Source organism: Monodelphis domestica, chromosome 2, assembly GCF_027887165.1.
Source record: "Monodelphis domestica isolate mMonDom1 chromosome 2, mMonDom1.pri, whole genome shotgun sequence".
Lineage (NCBI taxonomy): Eukaryota > Metazoa > Chordata > Mammalia > Didelphimorphia > Didelphidae > Monodelphis > Monodelphis domestica.
Window position 1 is genome coordinate 528027292 of NC_077228.1, and position 21842 is coordinate 528049133.

General features: G+C 42.8%; 1 long non-coding RNA gene across 1 annotated transcript; it reads left to right on the top strand.

The window, feature by feature from the left end:
* The first annotated feature begins 3077 nt into the window (after positions 1–3077).
* LOC130457022 (uncharacterized) lies at positions 3078–5315 on the top strand. The gene is made up of 2 exons (XR_008915959.1): positions 3078–3793; positions 5105–5315. It is a non-coding gene; the product is annotated as an uncharacterized LOC130457022 (long non-coding RNA).
* Positions 5316–21842: the final 16527 nt, after the last annotated feature.

Genomic DNA, 21842 nt, shown 5'->3' on the forward strand with positions numbered 1-21842 from the left:
CTCCCAGCTCTCAAAAAGCCCACATCCACAGCTCTCTTGGACCACAAGATCACAAGAAGAGTGAAAGGCGAGGCTACACAAAATTTATATCCTGCCTACCTCAGCATGTGATGTGAGAAGAAGAGTGGGGTGCTGGGAATTGTAGTTCTGGGGTTCCAATTACAAAAATTTTCTTCTAATTAATCTCTAAGTTAAATTTTGTATTTCCTTTGAATGTTGAAAAACCATTCTGGAAAAGGGTCACAGGCCTTGGCAGACTGCTGAGGAGGTCTAAGATGCCAAAGGACCCCTTCAATGGAGAAAATAGGAGAATGCCCTTTAACTCTGGCCTCTGCAAGGGGAGATAAATGCACAATTAAATGATTGTGTATAATTAGAAAATTTTGTGCTCTTGAACTACATCTCCCAGCATCCCTTTCCTCTTTATCCCCATGTTTGCATTTGCTACCTGTGTGTATATAGTTCTGTAACTCCTCTCTAGCTCTGTCTTTTCTGGCATGCATGGCTGGGTGAGCTCTCTTTTTTTCTCTAGCCTTTTATTTTTTTTTGCTTCAAGTTGTTGTTGTTGTTATTATTACTATTATTTTAAAAAACCCTTACCTTCCATCTTGGAGTCAACACTGTGTATTGGCTCCAAGGCAGAAGAGTGGTAAGGGCTAGGCAATGGGGGTCAAGTGACTTGCCCAGGGTCACCCAGCTGGGAAGTGTCTGAGGTCAGATTTGAACCCAGGACCTCCTGTCTCTAGGCCTGGTTCTCCATCCACTGAGCTACCCAGCTTCCCCCTGCTTCAAGTTATTATTAATAAGTCTTATTAAATATAATACTTGGAGCATTTTGGATATTCATTTTTAATCTTACAATTGTGATTTCTCTGTTCCAAGTGGTGGCTTCTAAAGTCATGTAATCCAATCTCTTCATTACACATATGAGGAACAGAGGCTCATCGATGGGAAATGACTTGCCCAGGGTCATGCTGGTACTAATTGGCAAAGCCAGGACAAGAATCTTTGTCATCATTCAATCATGTCTACCTTTGTGACCCCATTTGGCGATTTCCTGGCAAAGACACTGCAGTGGTTGGCCATTTTCTCCTCCAACTCTTTTTACAAATGTGTCGGACAACTTTTGTTCGAGGAACTTTTTCTGGAAAAGGTTAGATAGTTGCAACATTTGTGGAGACACATTTGCAACAATTGGATGAATAACACATCTGATGTTCCTCTCTCTGACATGGTAAGTGTTACTGTCTACTGTCAGCACTGATCTTGCAAGGTTGCCAAACAAAGTGTGTGGCCCAGAGAAGCCATCCCGATGCCCGTTTTGGAACACAAGCCAACGAACTTTCCATTTTAGCAGCCACAAATGTTCCCATTAGGCTTAGAAACGTTTTCAAAGACCTGAAGGCGGGTTGCGGCTCTGTGTCTCACACGACGATGCTCTTTCCAAAAAGGACGGGCAGAACAGATGAAGCTCAGCCACTCCAGAGAAACGGGAATGTGCCATAGACTAGTAGAAGACTGTTAAGAGAAGGTGGAAACAATTACCGGTTTGGGATTTCGAAGAGTGGGAAAATGGCTAATGATTGTGTTTACTATTCCCAAGTTGGGAAATATCTAAGGTCAAATTTGAACCCAGGACCTCCCATCTTTAGACCTGGCTTTCTCTCCACTGAGCCACCCAGCTGCCCCTAGACCAAGAGTTCTTAACCTGAGGTCCCTAGATTTGGGACTCTGCAGACACATTTCCACCTTTAGTTCGATGTAATTGGTTTCCTTTGAATCTTATGAATTTTATTTTAGGCATTTAAAAAACATGATTCTGAGAAAGGATCCACAGCCTCTGCCATGGTGTCAAAAGGTACCAAGACACACACAAGGCTGAGATCCCCAATCTAGGCATTTGGGAAGCAAATATGGATAGTTTCTGTCAAATATCCCAAATTCCCTGGGATTGGGAGAAGTGATGGCCCTGAATGGCAATGGTCAGTTATTTGAAGGGCCATTAAGGGAAGGAGGAACACTTCTTCCTACCAGCCCCATTGGACAGAACCAGAAGCAAAAGGGCAAGTCAACCCTTTAAAAAAATTCTCACTTTCTGTCTTTCTATTGTCAGGGTTAAGTGACCTGCCCAGGGTCACACAGCTAAGAAGTGTCTGAGGCCAGATTTTAACTGAGGCCTTCCACGCTCCAGTCCTGGTGTCCTATATACTGTGCTGTCTAGCTGCCCCTAGATAGAGGCTTCGAGTCAAGAAAATTTTTTCCAAAATGAAGGCCATCCCAAAGTGAAATGGACTGCCCTAGGAGGTGGTGGGCCTCCTTCCTCGGAGGGCTCCATCAGAGGCTAGATGACAGGCTGTTGGAGTTCATTTTCATGAGGATTTCCTTCATGTTTGAGTTGGACTAGAGGTCCCTTGGGGCAGCTAGGTTGGCAGTAGCTAGAATTCTGAGCCTAGAATCAAGAAGACTCTTCTTCCCGAGTTCAAATCCAACTCTAGACACTTCCTAGCTGGGTGACCCTGGACAAGTCACTTCACTCTATTTGCCTCAGTTTCCTCATCTGTCAAATGAACCAGAGAAGGAAATGGCCAACCGTTTCAATATCTTTACCAAGAAAACCCCCAATGGGATCACCAAGAGTCAGACACAAGTGAAAAATGACCAAACTGGAAGATATCACTGAGGGCCTATGAATTTCTATAAGTGGTTTTCTTATTATCTTTGATTAAAGCCCTGGCCTTCTGTCCCAGGATCCATTGGAGGACCAAAGACTTGCTCAGGTTCACACAGATAGGAAGTGTCCAAGGTCACATTTGAACCCAGGTCCTCCAGTCTCCAGGTGCTCTAACCACTGTACCACCTGACTGCCCCTTCTGTTGTGGGAGAACTCTCCCAAGTTAGTAACAGGGCTCTCCCCAACAATGGAAGGCTCAAACTCCAATCAATCCAGAAGTAAAAAAGAATTTTATCTGAGGAAGGAGAGGTTCTTTTTAAATTATTATTTAATTGATTAATTAAGAAAATGTTTCCATGGTTACAGGATTCGTGCTCTTCCCTCCCCCCCCTCCCATCCCGTAGCCAATGAGCAACTCCGCTGGGTTTTACATGTGTCCTTGAGCAAGACCGAGGAGAGGTTCTTAAGGTAGTAGAAGAGCCCACTAGCTGATAGAATCGCCGAGGGGCTGGCGGATGAATCCAGGGCGAGTAGAGTAGCCCAATGGGCAGCGGAGTAACAGCCCCAGGTGGGGAGTAGCAGCTCTTGGGGCTTGTCGCCTCCCCTTCCAGGGAATCTCCACCTTTCTTCATTCCAGCCCGAAACCCTGGAAATGGGTGGGGCCAGACCCAGGTGGAGGCGTGGCTTGGGAACTGGGGGACCACCGAGAGGAGCTTGGGCAGGTTTGGGGGATTTCCCGGGACTGACCGCGCGCCACCCCCATCCCCATTGTCCCACTTGTCGTCAGTTGTCCCTGGAGTAGAGGTCTCGCCGCCCTTCTGGAATGCGAGCAGCGGGGCGGGAGGACGACCTCCGCAGGTAACGGACCAGGCCCAACAGTTCCGAACAAGAGGAGTCCGGAATCATCCGCCAGCGCACCACGCTGCGGCCCAGAACGGAGCATCGGGGAGTCTTAGGGCCCGCCATTGACCCGAACCGACACGCAAGACGGTCCGTCATTTATGCTGGACGAATGAGGAAGCCACGTTTTGTGGTGAACTAGTGCTACCTAGTGAGGAGTCCAAGATTCCAGAAGAGCAGAGGCCTGTTTCTGCCCCCACGGCCCACCTCCAGCCCTGCTTGGTAGCCTCCCAACTGCGTTTGTTGGTAGCGCCCTTGATTTCCCCTCCGTATCATATTCACATCCTCATATGGGGGGGCGGGGCGTGACAGAGAGAGACAGAGAGAGAGGAGAAAGACACACAAAGAGAAACACAGGGGGGGGAAAGAGAGACAGAGACAGAGGAAGAGAGAGAGAGAGAGAGAGAGAGAGAGAGAGAGAGAGAGAGAGAGAGAGAGAGAGAGAGAGAGAGAGAGAGAAGGAGGGAGGAGGAGAGGGGAGAGGCAGAGACACAGAGAGACAGAGAAAGAGATAGAGACAGAGAGATGGAGAGGGAGACAGAGACACAGGGGAGAGAGAGAGAGAAACAGAGGGAGGGAGAGAGAGGGAAAGACAGAGAGATGGAGAGAGGGAGAGGCAGAGACACAGGAGAGAGAGAGACAGAGAGAAACACAGAGAAAGGGGGGAGAGAGAGAGAGAGAGAGAGAGAGAGAGAGAGAGAGAGAGAGAGAGGGAGAGAGGATCCTCTTTTATAATCAAGAAAAACTACTCATCAAAGCACCCATGTCTTATGGGATAGGATGTAACCTGTAGTCCCCCAACTCTACTCCTAGAGGATAGATAAGTTACAACCACTGTTCCCTGAGATGAGTGTTCATACAATGATTTTTAGAGAATTGTGAGTTCTTAAATCTCTGGTCTGGGCTCTGAGAATTTAAGAGCTTAATGAGGAAAGTATGTACAAGTCAGGTATGTTTGAGTATATTTAAAAGTACTAGTAATGGGGGCAGGTAGGTGGCTCAGTAAGCTAGGCTCAGAGATGGAAGGTCCTGGATTAAAATCAGGCTTCAGACACTTCCTAGCTGTGAGACCCTGGACAAGTCACTTTTTAATGGTTCTTCTGCCTTGGAACCAATACACAGTATCCATGCTAAGATGGAAGGTGAGGGTTTTTTGTTTGTTTGTTTTAAACCCTCACCTTCCATCTTAGCATGGATACTATGTATTGGTTCCATCATATTTGAACCCAGGACCTCCCATCTCTAGGCCTGGCTCTCAGTCTACTGAGCTACCCATCTACCCCCAAAGGTGAGGGTTTTTTAAAAAAGTGTTAGTCATGGAAAGATAATTACTCCAAATTTATTTCATTTCAACAAATGTTTATTGCCTTCTTTGTTCAAGGCACTGAGGCTAGATATAAAGACAGAATGGTGCAGCCCCTGCCCTCAGGAAGTCTGCATTCTACTGAAAACATGAAGGAAAAGAATGAAATTCAGCTTCTCGGTGCCCATTATGGTCTTTCTGACCAAGACAATCATTTTTGCTTATTTCAGATATCAGAAAAATCATTGACGATGGCAGAAACTATAACCCCCCCCCCCACCTTGACAATACAAATGGATTGCTCAGAGACTTGCCAGGAGACATTTTTAAAACTTTGGCAGAATAATCAATGAGTGAGCAAGGAAGCTGTGGTCTTCAAACCGAATTGATTTCAACGATGAATGAATAAAGATGGCGGCTCAGCTAGTGCATTCTCTAATGGATACTTTTTTACTGCATTTCTCTTCATGTAATTATACCTTTGTGATTAAAAAAGTTTTGTTAAATGTAATTAAATGGGATATACTATCTGTGCCTTTGAAAATATTTTTGTAAACAGCCTGGCAGAAGGGATGGGATGCTGAGCTTAGAGCCAGAAATGCTCAAGAACAAATCCCATCTTTGATCCTAGATCTAGCTCTGGGCAATCACTTACCCTCTCTCAATCTCAGGCCACTCATTTAGAGGAGGGTGCTCAAGCTGAATTACTGAGGGAGAGAATTCTCACACCAGAAGCTCCCAATCCTGGAGCAAAATCACAGATCTTCCTGGATCTGGGCAAAAGATTCACAACAGCAAATTCACAAATAAGGAAAATTCTTTTTGTCTGAAATCTTGCCCCATTTTTGGCTTGGACCATATAGTTGTGGTTGCTATGGGGTATACGCAGTTCCCACTGTGTCACCCCCAAGACTAGATTCTAAGATGTTGTCATTTAGTTATGCCTAATTCTTGGTGACCCTTTTTGGGGTTTTCTTGTCAAAGCTTCTACAGATGTTTGCCATTTTCTTCCCTGGCTCATTTGACAGATGAGGAAATTGACGCACAGAAGGTTAAATGACTTGTCCAGGGTCACATAGCTATTAAGTGTCTAAGGCTAGGTTTGAATTCAGACTTTCCTCACTGCCTACCCAAAGCCTTGCACATATTCTTTTTTTTATCAATTACATGTAAAATTTTTTCAGCATTTGAAAGCATTTTGAGTTTTGAGTTCTCTCCCTCCTTCCTTTTTTCCCTTCTCCTTGAGAAGACAAGTCTTTTGATATATGGACATGCCGTCATGTAAAGCCTTTCCATAATGTCTGTACATCATTTTTAAAGGATGCCCATTGGATAAGAGTTGAATGAAAGGGTGAATGACCTTGCCCTAGTCACTTGATATTGCTTCCTAAAGATTCGGTTTCATTTTTCACACTCCCTTTCCCTGCTTATCTGACAGGGACAATTTTTTCAACCACCATTTGTGCATGATGAGGATCTCTTTGTTTGCAAATGGCCTCTGAGTCATGGAGCAAATGACCCTCCCCTGCAGCCACCAGCCCAGGAGCTACCTCAGTTCCTCTCAGGAGGGAAGCATGGTACAGCCTCCCAAAAGGCTACTTAGTATTCCTGCTGGTTGCCAAAGAGCTCTCAGCCTGCCAACTTGGTACCAAGCCCACCACAGCCAAGGCAAGTGGTTTCGAGCACTGGCAGGGTATGAGTTTCGAATACAAACTAGGAAAATGATCTGAAATATTGTTCAAAATATTGAAAATAGAAGAGGGCAGCTGGGTAGCTCAGTGGTTTGAGAGCCAGCTAGAGACGGGAGGTCCTAGGTTCAAATCTGACCTCAGAAACTGCCTAGCTGGGTGACCCTGGGCAAGTCACTTGACCCCCATTGCCTAGCCCTTACCACTCTTCTGCCTTGGACCAATACACAGAATTGATTCCAAGATGGAAGGTGAGGGTTTAAAAAAAATTAACAAACATTTGTTGAACACCTACTATGTGTCAAGTAGTGTGTCAAATGAGGATGATACAAAAAGGAACCAATCGGGGGGAAGCTCGGTGGCTCAATGGACTGAGAATCAGGTCTAGAGACAGGAGGTCCTGGATTCTAATTTAGCCTGGTACTTCCTAGCTGAGTGAGCCTGGGCAAGTCACTTGACCCCCATTACCTAGCCCTGACCACTCTTCTGCCTTGGAACCAATACACAGAATTGATTCCAAGATGGAAGGTGAGGGTTTTAATATAAAAAAGAGAAAAAGGAAAGAGGAAATCTCTGGCTCCAGTTCTTGTCCCTCATCCGAAACCTCTTGTGCACCCCCTGAGGCCCCACATTCAGAGGGCCCAGGAGCTTGTGGCCATACAGTTTATTGAACATAGTGAAAATGAAAAGCAAAATCGAGTCCACCTAGACCAAGCATGTCCTGAGACTCATCCCGTTTGCCCTCCAGCCTCTGTCGTACTGGGAAACAGGCTTGAAACAGCGATTTCTCTGGGTCCTGGTAAGAACGAAGGGAGAAGCCATGGGTCTGGGCCCCGTCTTAGAGGCAGAGACTGCACCAAACAGAAAGCAAGGGGAACACAGCGCGAGAGAGTCTTCTTCCCTACCATCTCATCACCGGTCAGCCGAATTTCCAGTAGCTACGGGCTCCCTGGCCAGGTCTCTGGGACATAGGTTTGGGGGTCACCAGCTATTCTCGTGGCTCCTCCGCTGATGACCAGACTCCTGAACAGGATGCTAGCTTGTGGCTGTCACCATTCAGTAACCCCAAGCCACTTGCTGCCCAACCACAAGATGATCCATGACCGAAAACAGACACGGCTCATCTTCACCAAGTGGATGATGGGTGAGTCAAGGCTGAAAGTCTTCTGCTTTGAGATGAGTGATCCGGCAGCTGCCAAGTGTCCCAGTTCTCCACCTGGCAAGCAGGTAACCCCAAATCTCACTGATCACAGCAGCTGCCTTCTCCCCACTGGGAGCAAGCAGGAAACTTCTCTCAAGGGCAATGGAAGGAAAAGGGAAACGTAGACCTCTGCCTCCATTCAGCAGTTTTTATCATGCCTTCTCTCCCTCCTTGGGAGGATTGTAGCAGCTTTCTTTCTCGGTGCTCACGGTCCTATTTCCTCTTATCGGGCCTTTTGCTGGGGCCTCTCAGCTCTCCGCAGAGATAAAACCGTGCTGGAGAAATGCTCTTTATTAAATGATGTCCAAATAGACAAAGCTAACAGCTCTTCTGCTGTGATGGGCCTAGAGAGCCGCTTTGAAAATGCAATTTCTGGGAAACCATCTCTGCTTCTCCACTTCTGCTCCCCTCCAAGAAAGTGAGAGTTTTTGAGCTAGTTAAAGAGTGTCTTTCTTTTGATTTTTTAAAAACCCTTTCACCTTAGATTCAATACTGTGTATTGGTTCCAAGGCAGAAGAGTGGTCAGGGCTAGGCAGTGGGGGCTAAATGACTTGCCCAGGGTCACCCAGCTAGGAAGTGTCTGAGGCCAGATTTGAATCTAGGACCTCCCATCTCTAAACTGGACTCTCAATCCACTGAGCTACCCAGCTTCTCCCTCTTCTGGATTTTTAAAGGAAAACTTGCTCCTGCCATTTTTGTTTCAAAATCAAAGGTGAATTACAATATAATCTGATTTATTTGGATTCTACTCATTCTGAATCTGCCATAATGTAGCCCTGGCTCACCTGAGCATACTGAGTAAAATGTTAGAAAGAAGGAGGCAGCTGTGGTTCAGTGGATAGAGAGCCAGGCCTAGAAAAGGGAGGTTCTGGGTTCAAATCTAGCCTTAGACACTTCCTTGCTGTGGGATCCTGGATAAATCACTTAATCCTCCACCCCTACTCCTTACTATTCTTTCCTACCTCGGAAGCAATACACACTATTGATTCTAAGTCAGAAGGTAAATGGTTTCTTTAAAACTGGAAAGAATTACTTCCACAGCAGATTTGTACTGTTTTATAAGTAAAGTTAAGCTAGTCTACTATGGGGTGCTCAGGGAGGAGTAATATCTCTGGTATGGAAGGCTTGTCATGCTCTCTTAGGGCAGCTCTCCAGCCTCTGACCCCCACCTGACACCCAGCTCTCACTTGTGGCTCCCAGTAGCTGCTAGCATGTGGCAGCAGCCACACCCCGGGCAACGGCCAAATCTTGTGAGGGTAGCCATCGGGTTGTCATGGACCCCTGGTGAACCAGGGCTTTGCTCACCCAGCATGTGAAGACTGCTTCAGCTGAACAGGCAGAAGAAACCAACAAGAAGCTTCAACGGCTGAGAGGGCGATGCAGCAAAGCACTGTGGAGTGCTTAGGGCATGTTGGAGCACAAAGGACAACATGGCCATCCAATGCAGCTGAGGAAGTCTCCAGACATAACAATTTTTCGTGCCACTGGACCCAGGCTTCCAACGCCGAGAGAGTGGGACTGTCTCTGGGCATCGACTTTTCCACTTAAATCTCCTTCACGCACAAGTGTCTTTGTGCACACTCATCTATCCCCACCCTCTTCAAGCCATATGAGGGTACATCACAGATGAAAGCGCACAAAGACAATTGTCATTCTTGGTTACTGAGAGATTACTACTATACTATCAGCATCATTCTGAACCACAGACTCAAGAAATTAAGGATTCCCTCACCGTGTAACTTTGACTTTGGGACTTAGCAAAGACAAATAACTGAAGTTCATGTCCTTACCTAGGCAACCTAGGTTTGGGGCTTTCTTATTTCTGTTTTGTTTCTTTCCTATGTGTAGGCAACTGAACAGTAATCCTGAGATAGATATTTCTAGCCTTGGAGATAAATTAGAGTTCAGGAGGTCTCGATACCCTAAGTCCTCAGACTCCAACTGGACTTCAGGAGGATCCCCTGGCAACTACATCAGTGCTCCTTGTAGAGTATGACTGCCAGGAGATGAATCCATGCCCTGAGCAGGTATACCAGAAGATATGCAATTGTTTGGACAGTGTGAAACTGAGGCAAAATGGGAAATGCCTTTTCAGCAGCCAGTCCTGCAAACTGGTTCAAGTTCTAAAGCTAAAGTCACAACCTACATAACAGTAGTTATATGTTACTACTGATAATTACTAAAGTTTTTCTTATTATAAGTTTGTGAGTCTTTTTAGTAACATAACAATAGTTATAAGTTACTACTGATAATTACTAAATTTTTTCTTATTATAAGTTTGTGAGTCCTTTTAGCAACATAACAATAGTTATAAGTTACTACTGATAATTACTAAAGTTTTTTTTTTTACTTTTTAAACATTATTTTATTTGGTTATTTACAAACCTTATTCATTGGAAACAATGATCATTATCTTTTCCTCCCCCCGCCCCCCTCCCACCACTTCTCCCATAGCCGGCGCACAATTCCACTGGGTTTCACATGTGTTCTTGGTTCGAACCCATTTCCATGTTGTTGGTATTTGCACTAGAGTGTTCATTTAGAATCTCTCCTCAGTCATTTCCTCTCAGCCCCTGTAGTCAAGCAGTTGCTTTTCATCGGTGTTTTTACTCCCACAGTTTATCCTCTGCTTGTGGATAGTGTTTTTAAGATCCCTGCAGATTGTTCAGAGACATTGCATTGTCCCTAGTGGAGGAGTCCATTACCTTCGATTGTACCACAATATATCAGTCTCTGTGTTCAATGTTTTCCTGGTTCTGCTCCTCTCGCTCTGCATCACTTCCTGGAGGTTGTTCCAGTCTCCATGGAATTCCTCCACTTTATTATTCCTTTTAGCACAATAATATTCCATCACCAACATATACCACAATTTGTTCAGCCATTCCCCAATTGAAGGGCATCCCCTCATTTTCCAATTTTTGGCCACCACAAAGGGCGCAACTATGAATATTCTTGTACAAGTCTTTTTCCTTATTATCTCTTTGGGGTACAAACCCAGCAGTGCTATGGCTGGATCAAAGGGCAGACAGTCTTTTATCTCCCTTTGGGCATAGTTCCAAATTGCCCTCCAGAACGGCTGGATCAATTCACAACTCCACCAGCAATGAATTAATGTCCCAACTTTGCCACATCCCCTCCAACATTCATTATTTTCCTTTGTTGTCATATTAGTCAGTATGCTAGGTGTGAGGTGATACCTCAGAGTTGTTTTGATTTGCATCTCTCTGATTATAAGAGATGTAGAGCACTTTTTCATGTGCTTATTAATAGTTTTGATTTCTTTATCTGAGAACTGCCTGTTCATGTCCCTTGCCCATTTATCAATTGGAGAATGGCTTGATTTTTTGTACAATTGATTTAGCTCTTTGTAAATTTGAGTAATTAAACCTTTGTCAGAGGTTTTTATGAAGATTGTTTCCCAATTTGTTGCTTTCCTTCTGATTTTAGTTATATTGGTTTTGTTTGTACAAAAGCTTTTTAATTTGATGTAGTCAAAATTATTTATTTTACATTTTGTGACTCTTTCTATGTCTTGCTTGGTTTTAAAGTCTTTTCCTTTCCAAAGGTCTGACATGTATACTATTCTGTGTTTACCTAATTTACTTATAGTCTCCTTCTTTATGTTCATGTCAGTCACCCATTTGGAATTTATCTTGGTGTAGGGTGTGAGGTGTTGATTTAATCCTAATCTTTCCCACACTGTCTTCCAGTTTTCCCAGCAGTTTTTATCGAATAGTGGATTTTTGATCCAAAAGCTGGGATCTTTGGGTTTATCATATATGGTCTTGCTGAGGTCACTTGCCCCAAGTCTATTCCACTGATCCTCCTTTCTGTCTCTTAGCCAGTACCAAATTGCTTTGATGACTGCTGCTTTGTAATATAGTTTGAGATCTGGGACTGCAAGGCCCCCTTCCTTTGTATTTTTTTCATTATTTCCCTGGATATCCTTGATCCTTTGTTATTCCAAATGAACTTTGTTATGGTTTTTTCTAAATCAGTAAAGAAATTTTTTGGAAGTTCTATGGGTATGGCACTAAATAGGTAGATAAGTTTGGGTAGGATGGTCATTTGTACTATATTGGCTTGTCCTACCCATGAGCAGTTAATGTTTTTCCAATTGCTCAAGTCTAGTTTTAGTTGTGTGGAGAGTGTTTTATAGTTGTGTTCATATAGTTCCTGTGTTTGTCTTGGGAGATAGATTCCTAGGTATTTTATTTTGTCTAAGGTGATTTTGAATGGGATTTCTCTTTCTAGTTTTTGCTGCTGAACTATGTTGGAGATGTATAGAAATGCTGATGACTTATGTGGGTTTATTTTGTATCCTGCAACTTTGCTAAAGTTGTTGATTATTTCAATTAGCTTTTTGGTTGAATCTCTAGGATTCTTTAAGTAGACCATCACGTCATCTGCAAAGAGTGATAGCTTAGTCTCCTCCTTGCCTATTTTGATGCCTTCAATTTCTTTTTCTTCTCTAATTGCTACTGCTAGTGTTTTTAGTACAATGTCAAATAGTAGAGGTGATAATGGGCATCCTTGTTTCACTCCTGATCTTATTGGGAATGCATTTAGTTTATCCCCATTGCAGATGATATTGGCTGATGGTTTTAGATATATACTGTTTATTATTTTTAGGAACGACCCTCCTATTCCTATGCTTTCTAGTGTTTTCAATAGGAATGGATGTTGTATTTTATCAAAGGCTTTTTCTGCATCTATTGAAATGATCATGTGATTTTTGTTGGTTTGCTTGTTGATATGGTCGATTATGTGGATGGTTTTCCTAATATTGAACCAGCCCTGCATCCCTGGTATAAATCCTACTTGATCATGGTGGATGACCCTTCTGATCACTTGCTGGAGTCTTTTTGCTAGTATCCTGTTTAAGATTTTTGCTTCTATATTCATTAGGGAGATTGGTCTATAATTTTCTTTCACTGTTTTTGAGCTGCCTGGTTTTGGAATCAGTACCATGTTTGTGTCATAAAAGGAGTTTGGTAGAATTCCCTCTTTGCTTATTATGTCAAATAGTTTGTATAGTATTGAAATTAGCTGTTCTTTGAATGTTTGATAGAATTCACTTGTGAATCCATCAGGCCCTGGGGATTTTTTCCTAGGGAGTTCTTTGATGGCCTGTTGGATTTCATTATCTGATATGGGATTATTTAAGAATTCTATTTCTTCTTCTGTTAGTCTAGGCAGTTTGTATTTTTGTATATATTCATCCATATTGCCTAGATTGCTGTATTTATTGCCCTATAATTGGGCAAAGTAATTTTTAATGATTGCCTTGATTTCCTCTTCATTGGAGGTGATGTCCCCCTTTTCATCTTTGATGCTGTTAATTTGCTTTTCTTCTTTCCTTTTTTAATTAGATTGACCAGTGCTTTGTCTATTTTGTTTTTTCAAAGTACCAGCTTCTACTCTTATTTATTAAATCAATAGTTCTATCACTTTCTATTTTATTAATTTCTCCCTTAATTTTTAGGATTTCTAATTTGGTTTTCTGCTGGGGGGGTTTTAATTTGATCGCTTTCAAGTTTTTTTATTTGCATTTCCAATTGACTGATTTCTGCTCTCCCTAGTTTGTTAGTATATGCACTCAGGGATATGAATTTACCTCTGATTACTGCTTTGGCTGCATCCCAAAAGGTTTGAAAGAATGTCTCGCCTTTGTCATTTTCCTTGATGAAATTATTAATTGTTTCTATGATTTCTTCTCTAACTAAATGATTTTGGAGTATCATATTGTTTAATTTCCAATTAATTTTTGATTTGGTTTTCCACATACCATTACTGATCATTATTTTTATTGCCTTGTGATCTGAAAAGGCTGCATTTATTATTTCTGCTTTTCTGCATTTGTATGCCATGTTTCTATGACCTAGTGTATGGTCAATTTTTGTGAATGTGCCATGTGGTGCTGAGAAGAAGGTGTATTCCTTTTTGTCCCTATTTATTTTTCTCCATATGACTATTAACTCTAATTTTTCTAAGATTTCATTCACTTCTTTTACCTCTTTCTTATTTATTTTTTGATTTGATTTATCTAAATTTGATAATGGTTGGTTTAAGTCTCCCACTAATATGGTTTTACTGTCTATTTCTTCCTTCAATTCTCCTAGTTTCTCCATTAGAAATTTGGGTGCTATATTATTTGGTGCATACATGTTGGTTAGTGATATTTCCTTATTATCTAAAGTCCCTTTTAACAAAATATAATTACCTTTCCTATCCCTTTTAATCAGGTCTATTTTTGCTTTGGCTTTATCAGATATCATGATTGCCACTCCTGCCTTCTTTCTGTCAGTTGAGGCCCAGAAGGTCTTACTCCATCCTTTAATTCTGACCTTGTGGGTGTCTACCCGCCTCATGTGTGTTTCTTGGAGACAACATATGGTAGGGTTTTGGATTCTAACCCATTCTGTGATTCGTCTATGTTTTATGGGTGAGTTCATCCCATTCACATTCAAAGTTATGATTGTGACTTGTGAATTCTCTGGCATTTTGATATCCTTCCCTAATTCTAACCTTTCTTCTTTAGGTCTAACCTTTTAATCCAGTGATTTACTTTCAATCAGTCCCCCTTGTCCCCTCCCTTGATATGTTTCCTTTTCTAGCTCCTCCCTTTTTGTTCCCTCCCCCTCCCCCCTCTCCTTCACTCCCCTTTTGTTTTCGCTCTCCACCTCCCCCCCTTGGTTTTCCCTTCTCCCTACCCTTGTTGGGTAAGATAGAATTCAGGATCCCAATGGATCTGGATGTTTTTTCCCTCTCAGAGTTGATTTCCCTGAGAGTAAGGTTTAAATAAAAACTCTCTTCCTCTCCTTCTTATAGGAGTTTTCTTCCCCTCCCCTATCCGTGTGAATCTTTGTGTGAGAAAGATTATTCTATTTGATTTTTCTTTTCCCTCTATTTACACATTACATTTTCCATATATTAATATATATAGATTGATATATATGTAGTCCTTATAGAAGAGAGTTTGAATAAATGAAAACATAACAATTTTCTCCTTTTCCCTTTCCATCATATTTACCTTTTCAGGTATTCCATGCTCTTTGTTTTTCAATATCGAACTTTCCACAGAGCTCTGGTCTTTTCTTTGCAAAACCTTGGAAATCTTCTATTTTGTTGATTGCCCATACTTTCCCTTGGAAGTATATAGTCAGTTTTGCTGGATAGCTGATTCTTGGTTGAAGATCCAGCTCTCTTGCCTTTCTGAAAATCATGTTCCATGCCTTACGATCATTCAGAGTGGAACTTGCAAGGTCTTGTATGACCCTGATTGGCATTCCTTTATATCTAAATTGCCTTTTTCTGGCTTCTTGTAGGATTTTTTCTTTTGCTTGAAAGCTTTGAAATTTGGCAATTACATTCCTGGGAGTTGTCTTTTGGGGATTTAGTGTAGAGGGTGTTCTGTGAGCTCTTTCAGTGGCTGTATTGCCCCCTTATTCTAGAATCTCTGGGCAATTTTCTTTGATTATATCTTATATTACGATGTCGAGTTTGCAGTTTATTTCTGGATTTTCTGGTAGTCCAATTGTTCTTAAATTATCTCTTCTTCCTCTATTTTCCAAGTCTGTCACCTTGTCAGTGAGATATTTTATGTTCTCTTCTAATTTCTTGATCTTTCAGCTTTGCTTTATTGATTCTTGGTCTTTTACCTGCTTGTTGTCTTCGAGTTGCCTAATTCTGACCTTTAAAGCCTGATTTTCCTTTTCAGTTAGGTCAAACCAGTTTTGTAGTTGTGTGAAATTCTTTTGCATTAATTCTCACTTTTCCTGCCAGAAGGCTTCCATCTTTTTGATCATTTTCAATTCAAATTCTTCAAAAGTTCGTGGAGAGTTTCCATTTCCTTTGGAAGATTTCGGTGCATTTGCTTGTGTTTCCTCTTCTATCTCCTCTGTATTTTGTATTTTTTCTCCATAAAATGTGTCCAAAGTTGCCCCCTTCTTGTTTTTCTTGTTGCTTTGAGGCTTTTTTGCTTCTGTGCTGTTTGCCATCCCTATCTTAGTGAGGGGGGCTGGCTCTTCTGTTATCTGTCTGATGTTCAGTGGCTTTAGCCCCAGGCAAATTGTCTGTCTTCCCCAGGAGGCCCGGAATTGCTGGTGTTTCGGTGTTTCGGTGTTACTACCCTCCTCAGTTCCCTCCCGATGCTTCTCTGTTGCCTTACTTCTATGCTCTGCTGCCTGGCTTGACACTCTCAGATGTATTTCAATGCCTTTGCTGGCTAAATGACCCTGCACTTTGAGGGGGAGGGGCCGTGGCTTCCCGGGGGTCCAAGGGCTGGTGATAGGATTAACCTCAGACTGAGTATGCCCTGAGGCAGGGACCTTTGGTGAGACTCAGATGGAAGGATCTGGTCAAGGGGCTACAGGCTCCCCCCTCTCTGTTTCCCTGCTGTCTGGGTGCCCCCGCAACTGGCTCAGGTTGTTTTCAGGGTGTGGCCTTCAGAATAGCCGGCTCCCAAGGCCCTTTTGCCTGCCCTGAGGTTCCTGCTGCTGCCTCAGATTCAGTGCTCTGGGTTGGGGGGGATGGGTCCTGGGACCTTCCTTTTGCCTACCCCTTAGATCCGAGTAATCTTGGGTTCTGACTTTTGGGGGGCCGTACCTTTTGATCCAGGTCCAGGAGGAGTGTTCCCGGGATCTATTCTGTTTTTTGTTTTGAATTTCAGTGCCCTAGGAGCATTCAGTTTGAGATCGGTAAGGAAGGGTTTCTGGAGCTCCGAACTTTAGCTTTCTCTAAGCTGCCATCTTGACCGGAAGTCTAAAAGGTTTTATTATTATAAGTTTGTGAGTCTTTACTACTGATAATTACTAAAGTTTTTATTATTATAAATTTGTGAGTCTTTTTAGTAACATAACAATAGTTATAAGTTACTACAGATAATTACTTAAATTTTTATTAGTATAAGTTTGTGAGTCTTTTTAGTAACATAACAATAGTTATAAGTTACTACTGGTAATTATTTAAGTTTTTGTTATTATAAGTTTGTGAGCCTTTTAGCAACATAACTAGTTATAAGCTACTACTAATAATTACTTAAGTTTTTCTTACTATAAGTTTGTGAATCCTTTTATTTTTAGGTTATTAAAATATATATTATATTTTATATAAATATATATAATATAAAAATTATATATATAAAAATTAAAAAGTTATAAATATATATAACTTTTTAATTTTTATATATATAATTTTTATTGTCTTTCACAGATGTCTTTCACAGAGCTTATGTGACTATCCTTTTAATTAAGTTGGTTCCAGTCTCACCTTTCAAACAAGGGCAGAGGACTGTGTGTCCTATTGTCAAAATACTTGCTGGTCTCTTGCTTTTAATGAGATTTCAGCTTTTCTTTCCCTTTCAGATGGGAAAAGAGAGAATTTGTCTTTACGGATACGGTTAAACAGCCTCTATAATCTTTGAATCAAAATACACTGAGGTTTTGTGTTTTGTCCTAAAGACCTCCACCTCAGCTCTTTGGGTAAAGAGGACCTACCTAAATATAGTATCAGGAAAATTGGTGAGGGAGAGAGAGCTGTAACAATTAGAGACATCTGTGAGGGCTACAGAGAAGAAACGGCACCTTGAAAGAAGCGAAGGGTTCCAAGAAGCAGAGATGAAGTAGTAGATTCTAGGAATAGCAGACAGCAGAGACAGGAAATAAAGAGCATTAAACTTGAAAAAAGAGGACCTGAGTTTGAATTTCAATTGTGACTAAGTGATATTGAAAACATCACAACTTTTATGGGCCTCAGTTTCTTCATCTTTAAAATGAGAGGATTAGATTAGACAACCTTCCAACTCTAAATCTATGTCCTTTAACTGTCCTTTGTGCATAGTTAAGCTGGTCTGTTTTGAGAGGCCATGGAAGCCTCCAAGGAGATCCTGTAATGTCCTGTGGCTGTATGCAATGAGTACAATGTGCTCTACAAGCAGTAGCATCTCAAGAACTTCCCCATCTAAGGAGAATCCAGTGTTCTTTTGGACTTTGTATATGGCATCTTCATTAAGAGCAATAAATCCCTTTGATGAACATGCATTTCCCATTTTATGCACACTTGATAGTAATGATCAGAGTATCATTGAAGATGACACCTTCCATCATTTCTAACAAGTAATTTTGTATGTTCACAACAATGTATGTTGTTGGAAGACAGCTGCTTTATTTTTTCTTTTAGTAATTAATAAAAATAAATAAATGAATCACACTTTTGTCTTTTTTTCAGTCATATGTGTGACCAGGAAGATATGGTGTATTCTATAGAATGGTCTCTTGGAAGCCTGCTTGTTCTCATATTTTCATCAAGGCTTCCTTTAATGCAGACATAGACCATTTCATAAAGACTTCATAGATTTGAAAAAGTAGACACAAAGTAGATAGTAACTGATGTCTTTCTAATCATTTTTTAAAAGTCTGTGATCTTTTCTGCTCTATTGTAACCTTCCCCCTCTGTGAGATCACTTGAAAAATGATTCCTGACCACCTTTACAGTTTGAGGTGCCTGCCTCTAGCACAGCTCTCCTCTGGTTGCATTTAGTTAGATCCAGCTGCTCTTCCTGATGTCATTTTCATGAATGCTGTTTTCACTTCTTCACATGGCACAGCAGAGACTGAGGCATTCAGACCCAGATTCAGTGGGTGGCTCTCTAGTTGTCAGTGAGAAAAGATCCACTTGGAAATTTGAGCAGGCCTGTTCATATTCCTGTTTGGAAGAATCATAGAACCTCAAAGTCTAACTGATACTTGAACAAGAACCCAGGCTATCACTTATCCAACAGGTGTTGGCTCCTTTTGTTCAAAGACCTTCAAGAAGAGGGAGCCCACCTCCTTCCAAGGCAGCCCATTCCACTTTGGGATAGCTCTCCTAGTTAGGAAATTTCTGCTGCCATCAGGCCTAAATTGGTCTCTGCAATTTCCACTTATTATATATCTTCCTTCCAGATTCATCTACAGTTGTCTTCTGAATCATCTGGTCTAATTGGATCTGACTCATTGCTTGATAGGAGATTAAAATAAAAGGTATAGGGACTGTTCCCTCATTTGGGTTTTTTGTGTTGTCCCATTTTGCTATACCATAGATCTGTGTTTATTATATACACTTCATTAGGAAAAATCCCAAACCAAATTTTCAAATGTTGAAAGCACTTTAAACACTCATTTCCCACTTGTAAGAATTCTAGCTGCTTGAAAACTGTACAGTGGCACCAGAGAAATAGCTCTTGATACTAGAGTTAGATGAGTGTGCACAAAGATACTTGTTCATGAAAGAGATTTAAGTGGAAAAGCCGATGCACAGAGACAGTCCCACTCTCTCGGTGTTGGAAGCCTGGGTCCAGTGGCACGAAAAATTGTTATGTCTGGAGACTTCCTCAGCTGCATTGGATGGCCATGTTGTCCTTTGTGCTCCAACACGCCCTAAGCACTCCACAGTGCTTTGCTGCATCGCCCTCTCAGCCGTTGAAGCTTCTTGTTGGTTTCTTCTGCCTGTTCCACCAAAGCAGTCTTCACATGCTGGGTGACCAAAGCCCTGGTTCACCAGGGGTCCACGACGACCCGATGGCTACCCTCACAAGGTTTGGCCGTTGCCCGGGGTGTGGCTGCTGCCACATGCTAGCAGCTACTGGGAGCCACAAGTGAGAGCTGGGTGTCAGGTGGGGGTCAGAGGCTGGAGAGCTGCCCTAGGAGGGCACGACAGGCCCTCCATACCAGAGATAATACCCCTCCCTGAGCACCCCATACACCCCATACATCATAAAAGATAAAAAAGGCATCAGCAACAGGTGGAAAGAACACTTCAGTCAGCTTCTCAACTGACTCTCTTCAGTCGACCAAAGCGCCCTTGACCAGATCCCCCAAAACCACACCATTGAACAACTTGATGTCCCTCCTTCAATAGAGGAAGTCCAAAAAGCCATCAAACAAATGAGTGCAGGCAAGGCACCCGGTAAAGACGGGATCCCAACCGAGGTGTACAAGGCCTTAAATGGAAAGGTGCTCCAGGCATTCCACAGAGTACTGACCAGCATATGGGTCAGCCCTATATAAGAACAAAGGCTCACGAACAGCCTGTGACAACTACAGAGGCATCTCACTACTCTCCACTGCCGGAAAGATCCTTGCCCGTGTTATACTCAACAGACTCCTGTCATCTGTTTCAGAGCAGAACCTGCCTGAATCACAATGTGGCTTTCGACCAGATCGCAACACCATCGACATGGTCTTCACGGTGAGGCAAATGCAGGAAAAATGCCTTGAACAGAACCTGAGTCTCTACATTGTCTTCATAGACCTGACAAAGGCGTTTGACACAGTGAACAGGGACGCATTGTGGGTGATCCTTAGCAAGCTCGGTTGCCCAGCAAAATTTGTCAAACTGATCCAGCTCTTTCATGTCGACATGACAGGGGAAGTCCTATCTGGTGGAGAGACTTCTGATCGCTTCAACATCTCCAATGGCGTGAAACAAGGCTGTGTCCTTGCTCCTGTACTATTCAACCTATACTTCACCCAAGTATTATGACATGCTGTGATGGATCTAGACCTTGACGTCTACATCAAATACCGACTGGATGGCTCACTATTTGACCTTCGCCGCCTGACTGCAAAAACAGAGACAACAGAGAGACTCATGCTGGAAGCTCTCTTCGCAGATGACTGTGCTCTCATGGCCCACCAAGAAAATCATCTCCAAACCATTGTGGACAGGTTCTCCACCGCAACAAAACTGTTTGGCTTGACTATCAGCCTCAGCAAAACAGAGGTGCTGTTCCAACCTGCACCAGGGAGGCCAACTAACCAGCTGTGCATTACAATCGACGGCACGCAGCTTTCTAACATCAACACTTTCAAGTACCTGGGCATCACCAACGACGGGTCCCTAGACCATGAGATTAATGCCAGGATCCAAAAGGCCAGCCAGGCACTTGGGCAGCTGCGCTCCAAAGTCCTCCAAAACAAAAGTGTAAGCACTGTGACGAAGCTCAAAGTGTACAAGCAGTGGTCCTCAGTTCGCTCCTGTACAGTTGTGAGACATGGACACTACCGGAAGCACATGAAACAGCTGAAGCAATTCCACCAACGCTCCCTCCGGTCAATCATGAGGATCTGATGGCAGGACCGAATCACCAATCAGGAAGTCCTCGACAGAGCCAACTCCACCAGCATTGAAGTCATGGTCCTCCAAACCCAGCTACGATGGTCTGGACACGTCATCCGCATGGACCCACAGCAAATACCAAGACAGGTATTCTATGGTGAACTATCAGCTGGACTCAGGAAACAAGGCCGACCAAAGAAAAGATTCAAGGATCAGCTAAAGTCCAACTTGAAGTGGGCTGGCATGACACCAAAGCAACTAGAACTCGCTACCTCTGACAGAAGCAGCTGGCGAACCCACATTAACCATGCCGCCACCACTTTTGAAGATGAGCGACGTCGACGTCTTGCCGCTGCACATGAACGCCGACACCAGGCCACAACCGCACCTCCTGTAACAACTGGTGTCCCATACCCCATGTGCCACAAACTCTGCGCCTCAGCCTTTGGACTCCAAAGCCACATGAGGGTACATCAATAGTTGATAATGCACAAAGACAATTGTCATTCTCGGTCACCGAGAGACTACTATATATATACTAGAGTTAGAAGACCCAAGTTCAAATACAGCCTCTTACACTTTGCCTCAATTTCTTCCTCTGTAAAATAAGGGGGTTAAATTAGATGGCCTTAAAAACCCTTTCCAGCTCTCACTCTAGGAGTCTATGAATATGACTCAGGTAGCAACTATGTCCTTAATCAAATAGAAAGATCACTAACCCTGCAGTTGGAAGTCCTGGATTCAAATCCTCTCTCTGCCACTTATATGTGTGATCATGAGTAAATTATTTATTTCCCTGGGCCACCATTTCCTCTGCTGTGAAATGAGGGCAGAAGAGAGAGCAGTGTGGTATGGTGGAGAGAGAGCTGACTGCAGAGACAGAAAATCCTGCATTCAAATCCCTATGATACATTCTGCCCACTATGGGCAAAACCTTTACCTCTTACCACCTGAGGCAACTAACTCTCTAGGACTTTGGGC